This window comes from Pipistrellus kuhlii, unplaced genomic scaffold (genome assembly GCF_014108245.1).
Source record: "Pipistrellus kuhlii isolate mPipKuh1 unplaced genomic scaffold, mPipKuh1.p scaffold_m20_p_15, whole genome shotgun sequence".
Lineage (NCBI taxonomy): Eukaryota > Metazoa > Chordata > Mammalia > Chiroptera > Vespertilionidae > Pipistrellus > Pipistrellus kuhlii.
Genome location: NW_023425460.1, coordinates 39,784,432 through 39,807,195, shown reverse-complemented (window position 1 = coordinate 39,807,195; position 22,764 = coordinate 39,784,432).

The window sequence follows — 22,764 nt, the reverse complement described above, 5'->3', positions numbered from 1 at the left end:
TCACTTGCTAGAAGGATGGGATTACCCTTATAGCTGTGGTCATCACAGAACAGCACTACTCTGACTCAGGGGTAAACTGAGTAGATGTGAATACTGGGGAGTCAGCCTCATTATCCACTATTCTGCAGGTTAGGTGCCCCCCACATTAGATGGTAATTAATGTTCAAAGTTGTAGGACTTTCTGTGAGTTTCAACAAGTTCCATGTTGTCAGTTAATTGTATAGAATGCTCTTCATGGTAGAATTGTTAGGAATGAAGTCCTGAAGGGGAGATTTTCAAAGATATTTCATGGTGAACATGAGATGCACTGTGTGTCCTCTCCATCCCAAAGCCCACAGTTTTGGCATAAATATCATCTTGGATTAGGCAAAATATTTTGACACCCTTCCCAAATTCTTCCTCCACATGGACAGTTAAGAGCAGGGGTTACTTTTGCCTAGTTCAGTGGTTGGCAAACTCATTAATCAACAGCCAAATATCAACAGTACAACTATTGAAATTTCTTTTGAGAACTGAAAAGGGACTCCTGTGCATGGGGCACAAAGTTCCAATTGCACTGTACGTGCACTCCGGCACGCGGTACTTTGTGGAAGAGCCACACTCAAGGGGCCAAAGAGCCCCATGTGGCTCGCGAGCCACAGTTTGCCAACCACTGGCCTAGTTCACCATTGTATTCCATGCTGCCTGGCCAATGACATTTATTGTACATATGAACAACGCCCCAAAAATTCTGGGCGAGCCATTTTTTAAATTTGTTTTGATGCTCTTTGCTCCTCTTGCTCTGAATGTTCTAGCTTGTTCTTTCTGTTCCTTTAGACACCTTGAAACGACCATTTACTCTAGTACTATAATATTGTTCCATTCTTGAATAAAAGTTTTTATTCATTTATTGAGCACTTACTATATATCCTGCCTAGTGCAAAGCACTTTACACGTATCACTTCATTTAATGTTCACAAAATCCTACAAGATAGGTTTATAGGTGAAGAAAACGACATAAGAAAGGCCACATAATCTATAAACAGAAACAGAAGAGAGACTCAAGCCCAGAGGGGCACCAAAGCCTGGCATCCTAACCATTCTCTGTACACAACCTCTGTATGCCTTCTCAGACTTCCAGAGCCCACAGATCCCACCTCCAATGATGTTCCCTTGGCCTGGGCTCTCCTATTATTTCTAATATCCATGTGTAAGTCTCACTCCCTACATACCATATACTCTGAAGACTAGAGGACTGTTTTTATACACTATTGTGTCCCCTACAGTCATCTTGGCAGAAATCCTTGTCTTAAGTCATTTGCATTAAATTGCAGCCTGGGCCTTTGCCCTCTGGATGGCCCAACTGAAGCCAATGTGTGGAGCCTGTGAAGGTCCCTCCGGGCCCAGCCTGTGTATATTCTATGACTTGGCCAATCCAGCTTGGAGCCAGCCACTGCCGCAGTCCATCACTACAGAGCAAAGCTCAGTGTCCATCTGAATAAGCTTGAAGTCAGCCATGGGATCTCAAGATGACTAACTTAGCTTGGTTCTCTTCAACATAAGCTCAGGGACCCTGGTCTCTTGGCCTTACTTTTCTGCCTCATGCTGTCCATTGTATTTATGTGTGCATATGTCTTTCAAACTAGGGAGAAGCACCCAGGCTATCAAAGGGCATCAGGCTACTTTCTCCTCCATTAGTCAAAGAATATACATGCATAACCCATAGACACAGACAATGGTATAGTGATGGTGAGAGGAAAGGGGGGATAGAGGCGAGCAAAGTGGAGGTAGGGGAGGTGCTCAAATAGGGATATCTGTAATAGAGTCAACTATAAAAATAAAGCTAAAAAGAACTGTAGAAAACTTGACCTCTGGCTAGAGGAACAAGAATGAAACCATTTACAACTGCTTATTATGGGTTGTGCCTTTCAGGCACTGTTTTAAGAGCTTCAGGCTGGGCCACACACACACCCCACCCCCACACACACACACACACAATCTGTTCAGCATAGGCCTGACCACTTGTTCCCAAAGCCCAGCCAAATTTAGGGCAAGTGTGTGGCCACTGATGTATTGAGCCAACCATTAGAGAATCTGGCAGAGCTGTGGGCTGGCTGAGTCTTCTGGAAACCAAAGCAGTTGCTACCATCAGAAGACTATGGGGCATTAGCCATAGTCTTGGGAGAGAAAAGCTGATAGTAAGGGCAAGGGCAGAATTACCAGCCATAAGGATGGAGAAGGCAAAAATCTCTCTGTCACCAAAGCAAAGTCCCCAGCTGGTGCATCAATTGAGATTGTGAAGCTTTATCTGGCTCTATCTGGTAGATCTCTAAGTGAGTTACTGCCACCTTCTCTGCTGTTTGTTCTCTCTGATCTCATCCCTTACCCATTCCCCCTATTTCTATATGGGCAGAAAAACCAAGGGTACAACACACCATTCTCTTCTTGGGTTAGTACCCAGGTTCCTTATGTTCAATGCAAAGCAAGTTGAGAAGATAGAAAAATATAAATAAATAAAAAACAACACAAAAGAAAATGGTTTCAATAAATCCAAACAGCTGAGTGATCACAATAAATATGAATGAGTCAAAGCCACACATTAAAGGATAAAGACTTTCAGATTAGATTTTTTAAATATTCTATAAACTGGCTTTTTGGTACTTAGGAGCAATACCTAAAATAAAATAACACAAGAAGGTTGAAATGAAGGAGAGATAAAACAGGCTCACAGACAATGGGGAAGTAGAAAACAGAGAAAGGGTGCCTACCAGCCGTGTTCCAGCTCTTCACAAAACAATATATTTAGGAAAAAAAAAATCTTCAAAGTGACTTGAAGGAAAGCATTTTGGGAAATTGTGTCCTATTGGGATCTCCAGGATAGACTCCCCATTAAAACTACTCCATACATCAGACCTGTTTCAGACCATCACTCTAGAGAAAAACTCAGTGTTCATATGAATCAAGCATGAAGTCAGCCATGGTATCCCAGGATGACTGGCTTGGCTTGGTTTCCAGTAAGCTCGGTGACCTATCCCATCCAAATTTAGAAGTTAAAAGAAGCACAACATCTCTTGGGTGGACTGTTCTATTCATCTCCTCTCTTCTTCCAAACAATGGTGAAGGTGTTAAATTAAAAACAAGTTGAGAAGTCTCTCAATGCTTCTTCCCAGTACCACCCCAGAAAATAGCTTCCAGCTGGCCATTCTGTGTAATTCTCCAGGCAAAAAGGTCATACATGGGCCATGAGGCCAATTTTGTGAGTGGGCCAATTGGGCTGTCTAGTGAAGCATCCAAATGAAAGCAGCTCTAAGAAATTTGGTGCTGACCCAACAGAAGAACTAGTTGGCCAATCTGTGTGCATGAAGGTATTCCATAGATAGGTCTCAAAAGGTTTGGAAAAACCCCTTAATATTGTTTGCATATTATGATCCTATGAGCTCCCCCACTCTCCCCGCCCTGGCTCGGGAACAGAGTTCATAACGTCCAGCACATTTCCAAATGGATTCATGACCTCAAAATGTTTCAGAACTATTAACTGGTATAGTAATTTCAAAATTGGAATGAGAGTCAGTGCCCTGCTTCCTGCAAAGGCCCACATGTCAAGACTTGGAGTCCTACTGCAGTTTATGGAGCAGAAGTATTCCCAAAATTGGTAAAACTAAGCATAGAAGTCAGCCCTCATCAATAGGGGTCAAGGGAACTATGGTAAGGGTTTGAGGAAGGTGAGGGCTGATGCAGGCCTCACAGCAAACCAAGCCTGGATTGGTTTTTCAGTGGTCCCCTTCCCAAATCACTCATGGGAAAGCAATTTCAGGCTGCTCAGTTAAACCAATTCCATAAACTTCACCTTGAAAAAATGGGTTCATTGGTAGATTAAATTTGGGAAATGCTCATCATTATTCTCCCTCAATGAAGATTCACAGTATACATTTTTATTATAAAGGCTCTGACAAAGCCTTCAGTAAAGAAGAGCATTTAATTGAATTTAACCCAGCATTTCCAAGAGTTATTTGTTCAGACTTTTCTCCTCCCAGAACCCCTCTTAGCATGGCACTTAACTGGAATTCTACTGCACATGCTTGGGGAAATGCAAAGAAAGTAAAAAATCTAGAGCACTTCTTGGCTTTCTAGATCTACCTTCTGGCTCTTCTTTTCTTCCCTTCTAGCCAAACTTGGTGTCCATTTTAACCCCATCACACCTTGCCCTTCCCCAGTACCACTTGCCTCTTTTAGCACTCTTTCCGCATCCTCATGATGCTCTAAATTTTATCCATTGTCAGTCCCAGTCCACATCCCTCTTTCTTTCACAAAAACTTCCCAGTAAAGAGCAGATGTCAAGTTAAAAACATGCTTGGTGGTGGGAGAGGCCTCGGCTGAATTCCAACGAACCCCAGATATTCAACAAAAGGGGCACCAGACATTGAATAAGGTACTGGCACCCTGAAAAGTTTCCTAGGTACCCAGGAAAACTTGGGATGAGTCCTGTGTTAGCAGAGAGATCTGTGGTTGGCCAGGACTCCAACTTCAGAAGAGTCCTTTGCTGCAGAAACCATAACCGCCTCTCCCTCCACAGCCCAATGGCACAAGACTTTGTTTCTTAATCTTGGGATTAAAGAGCGGGCACTAACACACCCTTGGGTCTGTAAGTGTCTCTTGTCTTAAGAGGACCCAAAGCAGCATAGCCTAGTCCTCAAGGTAGTAGCATGGCAGCAAAAGATAGCAAAAGGAGTGATGCAAACCCAGGCTCATGCCCTGTCTTGACCACTTCCAGGCTGTGCAACCTAAGGGAGGTTACTTAATCTCTCTGTGCCTTAGTTGTTTAGTTTCTAAAATGAGCACTAACAGCATTGGCATCATAGGCCTATTGCAAACATTGGACGAAATATAAATAAAAACCCTGCAAAAGTGCCTGGCTAATATAGACACTTGCAAGTAGCAATTGCCATTATTGTTATCATCATTATCTATCTACATCTATCTGTCTATCTATATCTATCTATCTATCTATCTATCTATCTATCTATCTATCTATACTAGTAAAAGGCTAAGTGACTGGCTACCCAGACATCTGACTGACTAACCAGCTGGTACATATGACACACTCTGGCAATTTAAAAATAAATGTTGACTTGCACATCTGCGATACATATAAAGCTCTCACTGGTGCCAATAGCATGCATGTGTTTTGATCTGTCATTGTCGATCATGAATTTGGTTGTTTTTGTTAACATTTCTATTATAGAGAAAAGCAATAGCGATATTAAAATAATTCTTCTAATTCATTTCCTTTCAATGTGCACAAATCTGTGCACTGAGTCACTAGTCACTATATAATGCCCTGGTTGAGAGTCAGAATACCTGAGTTGTAGGGCCAGATCTACAACTAATGTTCATCCTGGGCTTGGAACCCACTAGATCTCAGTTATCCCATCTGTAAAATGGGAGTTCTACACCTCCTTAGGAGAGTGTTATAGATTCAAATGAGATATTGAAGTACTTTTGACAATGAAAACCTCTAAGCATTGTAAGACACCATTAGGACTGAGCAGGCAACCCCCATATGCTATGCAGGTCACCAGCTAGTCTAGACTCATCCTCAGCTTCACTAGTCTTATCTCTTTCCAGCTTGTCCTTCTGGCTGAGATTCTGGATTCAAATCACTTGCACCAAAATGTCTGATATGGCTGACAGGACTTCCTTTGCTGTGGCCCAGCCTTGGAGCATCCTAAAGAGACTTAAGAGATGACAGAAAATATTCTGTTTCCAGAATATTGGAAAGTTTCATTTTCATTAATTTCATGTTGTGAGCTGAACACTAGGGTCTTTAGAATAATTCCAAAAACCGACCTTCTGAGCAAGGCATACACAAGAACGAGAAAAATGCTTCCTATAATTTATTATTATCATTATTACTAATGTCTGTTGTTCTCATTCTTAGCAAGTATTATGATTATGATCACAACAGCAAGCATTTACTGGGAGTCAGGCACTATGCCGAGAACCAAGCAGGCATTTATACATTTATTCTTTACAACAGCTTTATAAGGGATACTGGCATCATGCCATTTACAGGTGGTGAAAATGACTCTCAGCCTGATACTGGCCCCATAACAAGGTGGGAGAGAAGGGGCCACAGTCAGAGAGGAGAAAGCAGGCCCCTCTGATGCTGTCTTTCTCCTCCGGAAGGTGTGTGCCCAGGGAGCTAGGCTTCTGTTTTCTCGTGGAGGGTCCCTTGCATCTGGACGTAAAGCAATGGCAGGGAAGGACTCAGGCTAAGCTGGTCATCTTAGTGCCAGGACACCACTTGGGAGATTACCGAGGATTGGGAGATTACCAAGATTACATTGCTTTTGTTATATCCTTTACCCTAAGGATAGGGTGTACAGATAATCATACTCTTCAGCTCAGGGCACATCATCAGATTGATTGATTCATTCTCTGGTTTTAGTTCTTTGGTTTGATCCTGGTTTTCCATTTCCATGCCTCTCCTCCCATAGGCAGTTCTTCTCATTGTTTAATGTGATCTTTTTCTTTTCCAATCTATGTTTATTTTTTGTGCATCACAGCATCTTATCTAACTTCCTGCAAATTGCTTTTCTTTCTTTTTTTAAAAACTTGGGATCATATTTTTAAAATCCATCTATGTTGATGGATATATACATACACTGAGTCCATTCAATCAAAAAACTGAACAGTTCCCATGAGGAGAGTGAAGACAAATTAAAGGGCAAGTCAATGCAGGAGTTCAAGAGAACAAAGAAGAAAGTTCTACCAAGTGGAGCAGCTCTGTGTCTTCTCCCCAGCTACACACCAACCTAGAAACCCACAGACACCATATTCAACATCAACCAGAAAAAGAGGAGGAAGGAAGGAGTGAAGGCCAAACACAATGGACACTCACCCAGTCCCTTCTGCTCTGACAAACCTAGCTCTTCAAGGACGTCTATGGTGACGGGCCTCACACAGTCCCATGCAGGTTGCACTGCAACGTTGTCAGAAGGCACGTGTGGCTCTGTGGCTGCAGGCCACTTCCCCAGAGAGTCAGAGGAGAGTTCTCCTCACGCCCTGGGCATAGAGACTTGGCCTGAGGAACTGCTGAGGCCGGAGACAGGGTTCATCAGATGTCACCCAGCCTTTGGCAGCTCTTCTTGCCTTCTCTATATCTACACAGAACCAGAGGAATGGCTGGCTTTTTAATAAATCAAAACCAGTTTCATTCTTTAAATTGAAATTTCACAGGTCATCAGCCTATCCTATGGCCCGCTGCCCTCAGAGACGATGGAAAAATAATTGGAATCATATGAGCCAGTTCGATTAGAAAAGTGAATGTGGTTTGGAGTGAAGGCCTGGATTCCCTGCCCTTGGTCAAGTTAGTTAACTTGACTCCCTTCCCCCTTCCCAAAGCCTAAACTCTTTAGAGATAAAGCTGCCTTAGTGCCCAGGGACATTATTCCAATCTAAGAGGCAAGAGGTAGCCTGCCTCCCCAGAGACCAGGACAGCTGAAATGTGAAAAAAAATCCAGCCACATAAGGAGTTGTTTCCATGCCTTTGACAGGTGGCTACCCCCTGCCCTCTACCCCAGCCTCACCCCCAGAAGTGACCAGTTGTTTGGGTGGGCTGGAGACACAACAGTAGACAATACAATTCCATTAATGACCCCCAGGATCAGAGTTTGCCATGATAAACAATTTCATGTTTACAAAGTAGCTCCTGAAATGATGGTAAAGGAGACATGGGAGAGATTGTAAAGGGTTTCCTAAGTTTCTCTGGACATTTTCTGGGAGATCTAATGTATGGACCCTAATTCAGCAGCGACTGTGTCCAATCAGTCAGGATATGGGGAGCTGTTAGTTTGCTACGTCCCACATAGATAGGCAGAACCCCAGAAATCCTCTCTTTGACTAGATCCTACACACTCTTCTTGGATATCCTAAGCTAACACACAAAGGAATGCATGCCAGTAGCTAAGAATGAAACGATCATGACTCCTTTTGTGATGTTTCATCCAAAAGGTTTGGAACTTCTGCTTTGGAAGTTGAATGAACCTTTAATTTGAGTGGCCTTTTCTAAGTTCTAAGATATTCTTCTCTCTCCTGAGACTCAGCTACTTACAAAACTCCCTCCCCCGCCCCCCTTTCTCTAACCCTAGGAACCCATCTATGTGGTCCTGAGGGCTTGAGTGGCAACCCTCCTTCACTGACAAGAAGAGATTCCCCTGAGACTCGGCATCTGACTACATAGGAAAACAACTTGCCTTCAAAACAATCACAAGTCAAGCATCTTTAGCACCTTGTAAACCTGAAATCAGTTGGTGAGTAGCCACAAAATTTGCCCCCTAAACTTTCCTGATAATCTCGTATGACCCAACAGCTATTCTCAGGACCCTACTGAATGCAGGCCAGCAATGACCTCTAACAACATGGATCTTCACAGCCAATGTGTCTCAGAGCCATGAGTGGCTTATGCCAGATGTGCATGCAAAACAGAGGTGGTAAAATGCTGAAGGGTGTTTTTTTATAGCTCTTGTTAAAAATGTTTTCCCCAAGACCTGGAGCTATCTATTGCTTTTTTTTTTCCTTTTGCTTTTTTCTTAGGCTTAGTGAGGTGAACTGCCTTTCCCCCATAGACCTTTCCTGCAAATTGCTTTTCAATAATCCCAACACAACCCGATGGCAGCTGTATTCTACATGACAATGCAGCTCACAAATGCATCACCTGCAATTATAACTCTGGCTTTGATGTAAGACCAATTTAAAGATAGAGAATCTGGGTCTAATTAAGGCAGCTCCAGCTCAGACTGATAAGGGCCACCTTCATTGCAGCTCACAGGAACTGAAAGCCTTCCAAACACTCAGGACTCGGTTGGGAATATATCCCCGGCATTTCAAAGCACATTTCATTGTAAAACAGGATTCTGGCCTCTGCATTGACTTCCATGGACTCATTAGCGATTTTCCCTTTCTATATTTTGTCCATGCAAAGTGCATTTTCCCAAATGGGCAGGGGCCTGGTTTTAGAGGGTTCTTGTAGGATCCTAATCTGTCAGCAGCTATCAGTTCAACCCTCCCTCCCCCACCTCCTGGCAGAACAATCAGCCAGGAGACCTCCCTGCAGAAACATTCTCGGTGTTGGAAAGAGACAATGACAAGGGGGAGTCCCATATTGGAAGATGGTTGCTCCGGGACAATCCTAGGATGTCACTCATGCTTAAACTCTCCAGTGGCTTCCACTGCTTCATCGTAAAATCCCCTATCTTTGCCATGGCCATCAAGACACTGAAGAGCTTGAATCTCATCTGGGTGTTCTGCCGTATGTCAGCCCAAAGGCCTTATTTCTTTTTTCCTTCTTTTCCTCCCATTTTTTTTTATTAAGGTATTATATGTGTATATATCTTACCATTACCCCCACCCCACCCCACTCCCATACATGCCCTCACCCCCCAGCATTTTGCATCCATTGGTTATGCTTATATGCATGCATACAAGTCCTTCGATTGATCTCTTATCTTCCCCACCTCTCCCTAACCTTCCCACTGTAACTTGACATTGTTTGATGCTTTACTGCCTCTGTATCTATTTTTTTGTTCATCTGTTTATAATGTTCTTTATTATCCACAAATGAGTGAGATCATGTGGTATTTTTCTTTCATTGACTGGTTTATTTCACTTAGCATAATGCTGCTTTCCAGTTCCATCCTGATAGCTGTAAATGGTGAGAATTCCTTCTTTTTTATGGCAGCATAGTATTCCATTGTGTATAATAGATGTTCCATGATTTTCTGATCCAGTCATCTGATGGGCACCTAGGTTGTTTCCAAACCTTAGCTATTGTAGATTGTGCTGCTATGAACATTTTTGTTCCTTGACCCCAGGAGATTGTTTATATTTGCTGTTCTTTCTGCCTGGAATCTTGTTCTCTCTGTTCTTTCCTGGATGGGGCCTTCTCATTATCTCAGACCCAATATCACCTTCAGGACAGATCTCCCCCCTCACACTGTATTTACAGTAAACCCATCCCTCCCCAATTTCTTCCAGTTTCATTCCCTGGGGCCATCTTGTCATTCACATTTCCAATTTGGGAGAGTTGCTCTCAGTAGAGCTCCATGGGAAGTTCCCTGGTACCTAATGCAGCATTAGTAGACACTCAATAAAAATTTTTTTTAAAAATGAATGAATGGGAAAAAGACCAATGGCCCCTAGTTAATGGGCTGGTACTTTTATGCAAAGCCACTATTCCCAGAGTTGCATAGAGTGTAGGGGGTTGGAAAGAGGGAGCTCAGATGTCCCTGGTCATGCTACATCCTCCTATCTAAGGTCATAAGTGATTGTTCTCTTGCCAGGATGTCACCAGTGATGAATAGTCTCATTGGCCATAAGAGCCCATTTTCTGCAAAGCTGTTTTGAGTCCTCATGAGAGGAACTCCAGAAGAGATATTTCTCCAAAGCGCTCATGGCAGTGGTTACTCACTTAACCAACCCTCCCTGGCAGTGAGCAGGATACAGGGGAGGCTCCTTCTACTCAAAGGGTCATGAGGTCAAATTTAGAGGCATAATGAAGAAGCTGATGCTGGTGACCATATCTGAAATTTATTGAATACATACCACGTTACATGCGCTGTGTCAAATGCTGTACATGCCTTATTGCCATTTAGTCCTCACAACAACCATAAGAGGTAGGTACCTAGGAGGTTGTATTCCCATTTTACAGACAGGGAAATGATGCTCAGAGAGGTTAAGTAACTTGCCCTGAGTCACACAGCTAGCTCAGCTAGCTCTTTGGTAGTCCAAGTCTGGTTCTACCTCTACCTGCTGATTCACTCATCCCTATTTTGTCTCATGTTTAGTCTGCAGATCGCAGAAGCCAGGCATGGATTTCCATGGTTGTCAGAAGGAAGATTCCAGAGCCGAATTGGATGTTTCTGCTAATCGGTGAGCATACGATTAATTTGCAGGCATCAGGCAGTTTGGTGCCCTCCCCTACCAGCGCTGTGCACACTAATGAACTAAGTCTGAGAGTAGAGGCAACGATTATGAAGAGACGGCTGGGTGGCTGGGCCTGAGCTGGGCCTGGGGAGCCCGTGGCTGACCCCGGCAGGCCTGCTGTGCAAATGATTTCACACTTAGGCAGCTCAATCAATTGGGTGTTTCTCTGCTTAAAAAAATCACTGGGATAAAATGCCTCCTTCTCTATAGTCACGGCATGTTCTAGGCCCTTCAGGGGGCCTTTGAAAGGGCTGGTTTTGTATTTAAGAGTAAAGCGTTGTTATCAAGAATTTGTAATATATTCTCCAGCCATTGAGAGATGACACTCCTCTCAGAAGCTCCTGAAAGAGATGCCTCTGAAGGGATTTAGAGGCGCCCCAGGGAGGTGGGGGGGAGGGGAGTTCAGGCTCTTGGCTGAAGAGAGGCAACTCTGTGATGGGGTGGGGGGGAGGGGGTGATGTCAGAGGGTGGAGGGTTGCCTGGATTCAGGGAAGTAGGAGGGGGCAGAGCACAGAGCAATGGGCTCCCAAGGGGGTGGGGGGGAGGGGCTGTCCCCAAACAGGAAGCCCAGCTGGTGAAGACTGTGTTGTCAACTGGGGGTACCTGTGGCGGTGCTTCTCCCTCAGTGCCCTTAGGGCATCCTACCTGCCTTTGCAAAGCCTTTTGCAGGTCCTGACTCAAGGACAGTGTGGCCTCCAAGGCAGAGCTCTACAGAGCAGGACTCAGGTAGCTGACCGTGATGTTTTAGGGGGTGGGGTGGGCATTGTTTTCCCCAGCGCCTATGTGGGAGGTGGGGGTACACAGGCTGATTTGTCCTCGGGTGTACAGGGCCACCGACACCCAGTTCCTCCCTGAAGCACCTTCTTCATGGACTCGAAGGGAAGGAGCCAAAGTGACTGAGCCTGCCAAGCTGTGGCCCCTCGGTGAGGGTGGAGGGGAGATGAGGGCAGAGGGGAGGTGAGGGCAGTGGGGAGAACGGGGTGGGGAGATCTGGAGAACCCAGGGCCCTCGTCGGAAACGTCCTTATGTTTCATCCCCCAGGGCTGTGGTTGGCAAACTGTGGCTGGTGAGCCACATGTGGCTCTTTGGCCCCTTGAGTGTGGCTCTTCCACAAAATACCACGGTCTGGGCGAATCTATTTTGAAGAAGTGGTGTGAGAAGAAGATTAAGTTTAAAAAATTTGGCTCTCCAAAGAAATGTCAATCGTTGTGCTGTTGATATTTGGCTCTGTTGACTAATGAGTTTGACGACCACTGCCCCAGGGCACTCGGAGCTGACCCACCTGTGCGTAGCCGGAAAAACCAATTTGGGCAAATAGCCAGTCAGTTAATGGTGAAGACCCAGACAGAGTTAAAATACTTGTTTTCCTGGAGATTCTACTCAGTGCAGTCAAGGTGATTAATTCTCCTTCCCGAAAGGGCTATGGGAAGCAGCATCCTATTTGTGAGGTGTCTGTGTTTCTGGAAGTTTCCCCCAGCCATTGTCTGCAGGGGAAGCACTGTATTTCCCACATTGAAGGCAGCGGTCTATTCTTGCTTCTTTTTTTTTCTTTTTTTTTTTTTTAGCAGAAAAACTTAGAGAGGGGGAAAGCCCATCCGAGTGCCACCGCCCACCTCTTCTCCAAACTCCCTCCACGCCAGGAAGGAAGCATGGGCAACTACCAGTTTTTCCGCACGCTCCGAGCAGGTAATCTGATTGCAACATTTCACACAGTGACCTGAACCCCAAATTATAGTTTCTGATCTTAAGGTCCATCACTGAATTGACTGTAATCTTCATTTAGAGGAAAATAGTGGTAATTATATATTTCAATTGAGTTTTTGAAGAAAAATATGACTCACAATCATTTGAAAAGATGAATCTTTGCCTTTTTAATGTTTTTATCTACTTAGTGAATTTTCCAAATGAACAGCTCATTTCGTGCACCTGCACAAAAAATATTTAATAACACATAGTGAATAATTGTAAGGAAATATAAAGACAGGAAGTAGATATAATCATCCCACAGATGGTGGACACTGTGTTGACATAGGAGCAGGGCTGTGCCTTCCTCTACAAAGTGAAATAAGTGACACAACTATCTGTGTGTGCAAACCCCTCTCCAATATTCAGATAATGCGAGCTGCAAAGTGCATTTTCCCAAATGGGCAGAGGGCCTGGTTTTAGAGGGTTCTTGTAGGATCGCAGTCTGCCAGCAGCTGCCTGGCTCCCAGTTAGACCCCCTGGCAGAACACTCAGCTGGGAGCCTTGGCAGGGTGGGGGTGGAGAGTGGTGGGAGAGTGGGGCTGAGGGGGTGAGAGCTGGCCTCAGAAGGTTATTGATGTCTTCTGTGCATTGGAAATCTCTTCAAAATGTCTAATGCTTCCTTTCCAGGATCGTTAGCTGAGTCTTCAGGAATATTCAATACTTTCAAGGTAGGAGAGAAAAGAGCCAAGTCAATGCCCTTGTCCCAGCCCCTATTCATATGGAAACCTTTTCAACACATAACCACGTTGTAAATGACCCCTCCCGGCCAGGGCCCTCCCCCTGCATGAAGAATGGAGCCTGCCTGACATTCGGCCCCTGCTCTACATGGGCTTCCCTCTGCCCCGGGAGGTCTGCTGTGCTGAGGGCAGCAGGACACAGTGCACACAGCACGCTTACCTGATGTGTAGTGTCATGCAGCTCCTGAGCCCCACACTGGGCAGAAGGTTCATGGTGTGAGTGACACTGAATTCAAGATATGTCCTTGAGAACTTGAAAATGCTCAGGTGCCACCTGTCCTCACCCTGAATTGGCCCTCCATGGTGTGTTAGCTATTCTACCCCAAGCTCACTGACTGTGCATGAGTTTGGACCTCATCTTCCAAGTACATTTAGGTAAAAGTTTCCAAGGTGACCCCAGAATTTCCCTTCTATCAGACTGTATTAGTTTCTAGTGGCTGCTATAACAAGTGAGCGGCTTAATTGGTAACAATTCTGGAAGCCAAAAGTCCAAAATCAAGGTGCTGGCAGGACCATGCTCCCTCTGATGAATCAGGTGAGAGTGCCCACCTGCCGGCAGTTGCCAAATCCTTGGCCTCCCTGGGCTCCTACCTGCATCTGGGCTCCTACCAACCTCTGCCTATGCCCTGTGTGTCAGTGACTCGGCCCGAATTTCCTCTTCTTTTAAGGCCAGTTATTGGATTAGGTCACCCTGACCCAGTAGGACCTCATCTTAACTTGATTATATCTGAAAAGGCCCTGTTTCCAAATAATGTCACCTCTATGTTGTTAGAGTTTAGGACATTAGTATCCCTCAAAAAAAAGATATCTTATTCAACCCAGTACAGTGACTACATTTTTCTTCCATGGAATTGTGGGTTTTCGAGCAGAATTTGGCACTTGTGTTGACTTCAAGGTGACCACAAGCAACGTTAAACTTGTGCATTTTGTCTTTCAGGCCAAGGGGAACATTAAGACACTCCTGCAGAGATTTAGGACTTCTACCAAAATCAGTGAGTAACCTCGGACAAAACTGCCACCATTCTAGAATCTTCTTCCGTCCTCTACTTGACAAGGTGAGGAGTAACTCACTTTTACATAGCTCCGATGGGAGACGCAGGGTCACTTGGGGCTCGGGCACTCAGCTGGCCAATCCTGGCTGTGGCACCTTGAGCACATGGCTTCGTCCCATGGCACTGGGGATGATGAAGATAAAATAGTGCTTGTCTCATAGCGTTACAGTGAGGATTGAGTGAATTCTTAAGCAACAAGTACTGTTGCGTTGTGCCTGGAACTTAGTAAGGGTTGATGAAGTTTAATAATAAACCTCTGCTTATATCGGAGGTTATATTGGGTCTGAGAGCATGGCTCAGTAGATTTCTGCAAAGTTGGATTAATGTTATGACCCCAAGACACATCTAAGAAATTGGACAGGCTCTGCTGCCCATAAATTTTCTGAACACTTAATGACATTCAGTGAGCACCTTCCATGGGTCGTAATAAGAGAGACAGCTCCCAGCTGGTGTCGAGTGCTTTGCATTCCTCATCTCTCTACACAAGAAACCTAAAAGATAGGTCCCAGTTTTATCCCCATTCTACATATGTGGACACTGAAGCCCAGAACATTTTGGAAACTTGCTCAGTCATGCAGCTGACCCTGTCGCCCTAGGCTTCCACTTAAGACAAAATTAACTCTTTTTCCCAAAGTTCTACTGCTGTGGGATCCCCAACCTAAGATAGAGAAATTCTTCCCTTGCCTCAGGAGATAAGATGACCATGCCAAGAGCAAAAAAGTTCGGGGCAGAACCCCACCTGACACACACACCTGAAGGAGAAAGGCCCAGGTGCCATGAGCTCTGCTTATTCCTCGCTGGGAGCTTGCTCTCCTGCCTCAGGGTCAGTGGGCCTCACTCCCCATTTCCTTTCCCAGTCTTCTCCGCCAGGGAGGAGCCGAAATCATTTCCAGACCCTCCTCACATTACAGGCTCGGGGGCACCTGGCAGCAAACAGAAAACATACACACAAATAAGAGTGACAGCTCCCAGCCTGGAGAGCAGGCTTCTCCCGTTCCCAGGCAGAAACACGCAGTGGTGTAAGCTGAGCCTTCCGGGGTCACAGTTGGCCGTTGGGTAACCCCGGACTCTGTCTCCTCCCAGCTCCACACACAAACTTTGGCACTGCTGGAACTAATGGCCCGAACGCCAGTCAGAGCCTGGCAGCCATCTGGGGTGTACACTGTCACCACCACTGGGAAGTCTGTCACCCTTCTCTCTGGCAGCCACAGAACCAAGGAGGTGGGGGAAGAGGAGGCCACCCGTCTGCAATTTCACCTCAAACCCAGAGATACCACCGCGTCTGGCTGCCCACCCTCCCGACCCCAGCATGCTCACGCATCCTTGTCCTTTTTGCCTGGCTGATGGCTTTGACATAACCCCACCAGAACGCTCAGGGTCTCCAGAGGCAGGGCATATGCTACCAGGCAGTAGGGGAGGTACCTGTTCAATCAAGAGGTTGGACTTCCACCCAATGTGTTGACTGTTCTTCTGCTGCTTGGGCAAGTTCTCAAATATTCTTTAAGCATCAGTTTCCTCATCTATTAAATGGGTATAGTACCATCCTCCCGGCATGAGAAGCAAAAAAGTGCCCCTAAAGTACTCAGTACAGACCTTGCCACACTCTAAATCACATGTGTCAAACACAAGGCCCTCGGGCCAAATCCGTCCTGCCAGGCCTTGCAATGTGGCCCTCACCGCACTGTCATCACTGCACTCCGCTGCGTTTCCATCACAATGACAGTTTATGACTGTTCAGTAAACCATTCGGCCCGCGATTTAGGCTGGATTTTAGATTTTGGCCCCTTCTCTGATTGAGTTCGACACCCCTAATAGACATTATTTTCATCATGATCATTAGAAGATTAATCAGTGCTCATGAACTTGGAAAGGCCAGTTGGCTGCAATTTGGGGGTGGGAGACGGAAAACAGGGCCCAAAGAGCCCAAAGACTCATCTTTGGTTTCCCATGACTTTTCACTTTTCTGCTCTGGGCTGTGTGGGAATGGGGACATTATAGCACCTGGTCTGGGAATGGGAGTTAAGAGAAGATGAGTATTAGAGAGGAAAAAAGAGAAACTGAACTTCCTCAAGGCCTGGCTGGTGCCAAGTGCTGAGCTAGAAATTAAGATGCTCTTTCATTTAGGCCTTAAAAGCCCAGCAAAGCAGTAAGGTTACTTTCGTTTTGCAGGAGAGCCACGTCTCTCAGCTGGCTCAGTGGTTGTGCTGAGAGTTGCACCCATCTCTAGCCAACCTGGGACTTTCACACTATGAGGTAGACACAAAGGTGGCCGGGAGAAAAGCTACCTCCCAGATATAAGCATCAACAAAGGTCAGAGTTGCAATGTGTTTCTAGCAATTAATCTAATGCTCCTTTGTTAGAGAGGTTAAGTGACTTACCCAAAGACACACAGCGAGCTGGTGACAGGATGAGGACCAGAGCCCAGATCTATAGCATGTTGAGTCACTTCAGAGACTCTTATCATTCAGGAATACAGATCTGGTTTGGAAGAAAAAGAGATCTTTGAAATGTGCAGGAAGAAAGATCCAAGGCTGTCTTGGTGAGAAGTTGAGGGGCACTATCCTTAACAGGCTCCTTTTTTATCCAGCAGCAGGAAGCATGCCCTCCTGGAGAGCACCTTCCTCCCTCTGCTCTCCACGACCTTCTTCATGACCTTCACAGCCCACTCTGACAGCGATGACTGTTTCCTGATCTCAGTTCTTCGGAGAGAAAGGATCAAACACCTCACTTTCAGGATTCATGAACCGCTGTTGAAAGGGTAATAGACCCCTGAAAATGTAATTTTTCAAGAAACATTTGTGCCTTAGAAATATACCTTGTGTCAAGAGGCCACATCATTTGAAATAACATTCTTGCTGATCCGGAAAGGGTTTTGGTAGCTGTTGCTGAGAGCTGTGCCCAGAGAAAGGGGTTGGGTTAAATGCTCCTTATTCAGCTCAGCTAAGATCCCAGCCTGGGTTTGCTTAGCTGCCTTCAACTTGAATTGTTATTGTAATGATGACAATTCTTCACAGTAGTAACTATTTTTGTTTTTAATATGGAGAAGGGACCGTGACTTTTCTTTGATTTTCAAATCGTCTGTGTCACACACACACAAAAAAAGCAAAAATCTGAGAAGCACTGCTTAGGTCTTGGCATCTACAGGTGGTCTTCCCCCCCTTCCTCAAGCACCCAACCCAGGACTTACATGGGGTGTCCTGCCGTCTCACAGAAAAGGTGCTGGACTCCCTATGCACCTCCTCTGGGCCAGGACAGCATGATTCCTCACGAGTTACACATACTGCCACCTTGCAATAGCCACTAGAGCAAGAAAATCACCTTCAGGTACAACCACTATGAAAAAGAGTATGGTGGGGTTCCTCAAAAAGTAAGAATAGGGTTGCCATGTGACCCAACAGCCCCTCTATGGGTATCCCCTTAGAATTTTAAGAACATTTATTCACAAATATATATGAACCTCTATGTTCATCGAAGCATTATTCATGGTGGCCAATACTTGGAAACAGCCAAAGTGTCCTTCAGCAGAGGACTGGATAAATATGTGGCACACATACACAATGGAATACTACTCAGCCCTAGGAAGAAATGAAACACTGCCATTTGCAACAATGTGAATGGATCTTGAGAATATCATGCTAAGCGAAATAAGTCAGTCAGGAAAAGGTAAGAACTGCATCATTTCACTCCTATATGGGATATAAAACTGAAACTAACAAGCAAACAAACAAAACAAACTCATAGACACAGATGACAGTATGGTTGTTACCAGAGGGAAGGGGATAATGAAGGACAAATGGGGTCAAATACATGGTGAAGTAGAAGATCTGATTTAGGTGGTGGCCACACAATGCAATATACCAATCGTGTATCACAAAATTGTGCACTTGAAATCTTTATAGTTATTAATCAGTCACCTCAATAAATTTAATTTTTTTAAAAAGAGACAAAGAATCATTCCCTCTGCTCCCTCTGTTGAGTCACATGGCTGCCCAGAAGACCACAAACTTTCACTGATTTGACCAAGTAGGTGGATAGAGTTGTGGATCCCAGAACCACAAAGTCTGGAGGACAAGTCCTCAGCAAAGGTCACAGCTTGGTCCCAGAATCAGGGGATAACTTGGTATTAAATGCAGAACCAAAAGGGTGTAGGAGACAGAAGTAGACAGGAAGCATCCCTGGCTTTTTGTGCTAAAGGGAAACATGCCACAATCCACCAAGGTACAGACTGGTCCTGCGGATTCTTGCTGAACCTGTGGACTTCTCCATTTTCATCCCCAACCACTCAGCAGATGATGCTAATGAATGGGTAGGTTTCGAGCTATAAGGAGGCAGACAGCGTGTCGCCCGTGGCACTTCCTTTTTGGCTTCTGCTGCTAAAAATGTCCAGCCTAGGTCACTGCCCAAGTTTGAAAAATCTACTAGGCCACAGTTCCAGAAAGGAATGACTCTCCCCCACCTTGCTGCCCACTTCTATCAGATTATCTTGACTTCCTCCTTTTATTGGGCCAAGCTAAGTCCTTTAAGGCATAAACTTCCTCAAGCCATTGAGGGGGAAGCTGGGAGCAAACTTTAAACTGATGGTCTATTTGTAATTTTGTGCATTTAAAGTCTCCAAGAGATTGACAGGAAAATGAGTTTTCCTAGATGGCAGAGCCACCCCTGGGGACACAGAAAGCCCAATATAAAAGGAGGCTTCTAGCCCTAACCAGTTTGGCTCAATGGAAAGAGTGTCGGCCTAAGGACTCAGGGGTCCCAGGTTCAATTCTGGTAAAAAACATATACCTTGATTGTGGGCACATCCCCAGTAGGGAGTGTACAGGAGGCAGCTGATTGGTGTTTCTTTCTCATCGATGTTTCAAAGTCTCTATTCTTCTCCCTTCCTTTCTGTAAAAAAAAAATATATATATATACATATATATATATATATATATATATATATATATATATATATATATATATATATAATTTTTTTTAAAGGAGGCTTCTTGGCCAAATATTGGTTCCTTCGCCCCTGAGCCATGGTCAGGTGTGTGTGCCAACATGTGACACCTGTTTATGCTTAGAACTTGGTGAAAATGGTTGGTTCTTCCTCCCCCAAGAGTTAAAACTTATTTTCAACTTTTCATTAAAAACAACTTCCTCTCTAATGTCCTAATTATCTGAATAAAGGACGAAACCCATTGGTATGTTTATACCAAGTGAAGATCATAATGAATCACACTAAATTCTTAAAAATACTGGTAAGAAATAGCTTGTTCCTGGATGAAAGAAGAAATTTAAATATGAATCATGTAAATTGGGTTTCTAACTGGGTTGAGATCTCAACATGGGTACCTTTATCCCTGTACCTGCCCCACCAGCATTAATTTGGACCTAATCTTGCCTAGCCTAGGGTTTCCATTCTGATAGTTTGGGATACCTTTTCTAGAAAAAAAGAATCTGGAGAAGGGATGTTCCCAAAGATGGCATTTCTGCTCCATTCTACATGTATCTTTTCTGTGTTTTTTTTTTTTTCCAGCATTTCCTTCCCGGATGTGAGACAAAACACCAGATGTTAGCACAGACCCCATTCCTGTCCAGAAAGCAGGCTGAAGACCGTGACCTCTTCAGTGGTGGTAGGAAGCGGGGTCAAGAGACCTCAGTCAGCTTCCCAGGATAGCCTAGGATCCCAGGGCAGCCACGCCCAATGCAACCAAGCAGTGAGCAAAGAGAATGCAAGCAATGCCAGGCATATTCTAACACTTCTGGTTTCTAGAATGCTCTCAGATGCAGTCTGGCAAGGAGGCACAGAGCCCAGCTCTCACCTGAATGTTTTTTGTGTTTTTTTGTTTGTTTGTTTGTTTTTTAATTTCCCTTTACTTCATGTGGCTCAGCGAGTACCTCCCAACTCAAGTTTAGGGTTATGGGTCTTTATATCTATGGTCTCAAGGTTTGTGACCCCTAAAATAGAAATGTTGAAACCCTAAACCCCAAAGCAAAGTTATTAGGATGGAGGGACTTTGCAGGTGCTCGAATCATGAGGGTGAAATCTCATGAATGGGACTGGTGGTTTATAAAAGAGATTCCAGAGCAATCCCTCAGCCCTGCCATGTGAGGATACAAAGAAAAGTCTGCAACCCAGAAAGGTCCTCCCTGGTCTATGCTGGTGCCTTGGTCTCATACTTTCAGCCTCAAAAACTGTGAGAAATAAATTTCTGTTGTCTATAAGCTACCTTCTCTGTACTGTTTTGTTACATCAGCCCAGTTGGACTAAGGCATTTACTATCATAGCCTACTGAGTTATCACCTCACTTTGTAAGCTGGTCCCCAACTTGGGGAGTGGACTCCTCTAACATCCTCCTCATAACACTTGAAACTTAAAACAAACAAACAAAACAACCAATAGCAGTTTATAATACACATTGAGAAGTCTAAAGGACACAGTTCCATTCCCCAGATCCCCAGTCTGAGGGACGCTAGAGAGAACAGACTCTCCACTAATCCGCTACCCACACAGGAAGAGCCTGCCTCCAAGTGCCAAAATAGAAAAGAACGCGAGCACCCATCATCCCCCAACTGGGATGTTTCATTCTCCCCCAGCTTGATTCCGGGTGTCCGGAGCTCAAAGCGATGTTGATTATTTCTTTTGTAGGACAAAGTGGCCACAGCCACTTCCCCACAGCTCTGTACCCAGCCCCCCAAGGCACCGCCTAAATATTTATCATAGCGTAACATGGGGTCGTTTTGAGTTCACTAGTTTTTCTGTTGCTCACCGGCATTTGATATGAGGAGGGAGTGCCGTGAATGCTGTAAATATTTACAGAACGATTGGATCAGAGAGCCTGGCTGTGGTTCCAAAGGGCTCTCACAGGCAAGGCAGACACCCGCGCACAGACATCGAGTGAAAACAACACAGGACTCACTGGAGCGGCTACCACAGACGAAGATGGCCACTCCTAGAAGCTTAGCTGCATTTCTATCGTGGAAGCTCCTTTAATTATTAACACACAGGAGGGTTTACCACTATTTAGAGTATTAAAGTTAATCATTTATTTAGCACAGTCGCTCCCAAAGAGTTCAAGATAACCTTTATAATGCTCATTAAGCAGCAACTTGTAATAATTAGTACTTGTCCCCTTTATGTCTTCCTGGCTGGACCATGGACGTCTCAAGGGCAGGGCCAGTATCTGACTGGTTTGCTACTCCTACTGGTGCCTAGAACAATCTTTTACATAGAAGGCATTTAATACAGATGCATAGATTGAACACATCCACTTAGACCTTTACTTTTTATTTGACTTTCAAAGATACACAGGCCAGATATTAATTTGAGGTTTAAGCTTAACTAGGTTACGGTCCTTAATTTTAATTATTACCTTCAGTTTTCCTCTCAATGGTCAACTTTGGGGTCTTCTAGAGAGCCTCAAGCAGAAGGTAGGAGGCCTGGTACCCTTTCTGTCACTCGGTGTGACTTTGAAGAAACACTTCCTTTGAGCATTTACCTAGAATTCTTTGTTTGGCGTCTTTGGATCCCCTAGAGATCCCTGGGTGGGCTTCAGGGTCTATGAAACCCTGACCTGTCTGTGCAAATGTTCCTTGACCCAAATGTGCACTTTGGTCTGATGAGAAAAAATCTATAGCTTCACCCAGAGTCTCTAAAAACTCCATAAAAAAGAAAGTTAAGAACTACTCTGTTTCTTTAATAATTGAGGGTGGTGGTGGAACAGGTTAGTTAAATCAGGCCTGCTTGGCATGTACTAGTAAGTCCAGGCCGCTTGTACATGTGCCTCCACTCCTAGGCCTGGACACCTTCTCCAGCCCACACCCCTTCCTGAGGTTTGCTCCCACCCTGATATAGAAGACCATCCTCTTCTTCCTGCTTCATCCTCCTATCATCCCTCCACACAATTTGATGACTATGTGCTGGCTAGGACTAAGAACCTGTGGATTGGTCATCACCATAGGCCTTTCTAGTTCTTAGTTCAAGTCTATTCCCAGCCTTTTCTTTCTCACCTTTATCCAAATGCATGGTATTGTACAAACTTTTTTGCTACATCCTAAAGCAATATTTTCTTCTATCTGGACCTGCCTTCAATGCTGGCTTTGGAATTCTTTTCAAAAAAAGAAACACAATTGTGTCTCTAAGATTAAAAGATTAGTGAGTAAGGTCTACTGCCTCCTTCTGTAGAGAGCCTCACTGAGTAGAGTCAAGCCCGGGGCCCTCTCAGCCCAGAATTCCAGCCAGGAATTAGGTGATGAAAGGGTTGGGGGACACATTAGCCCCATTA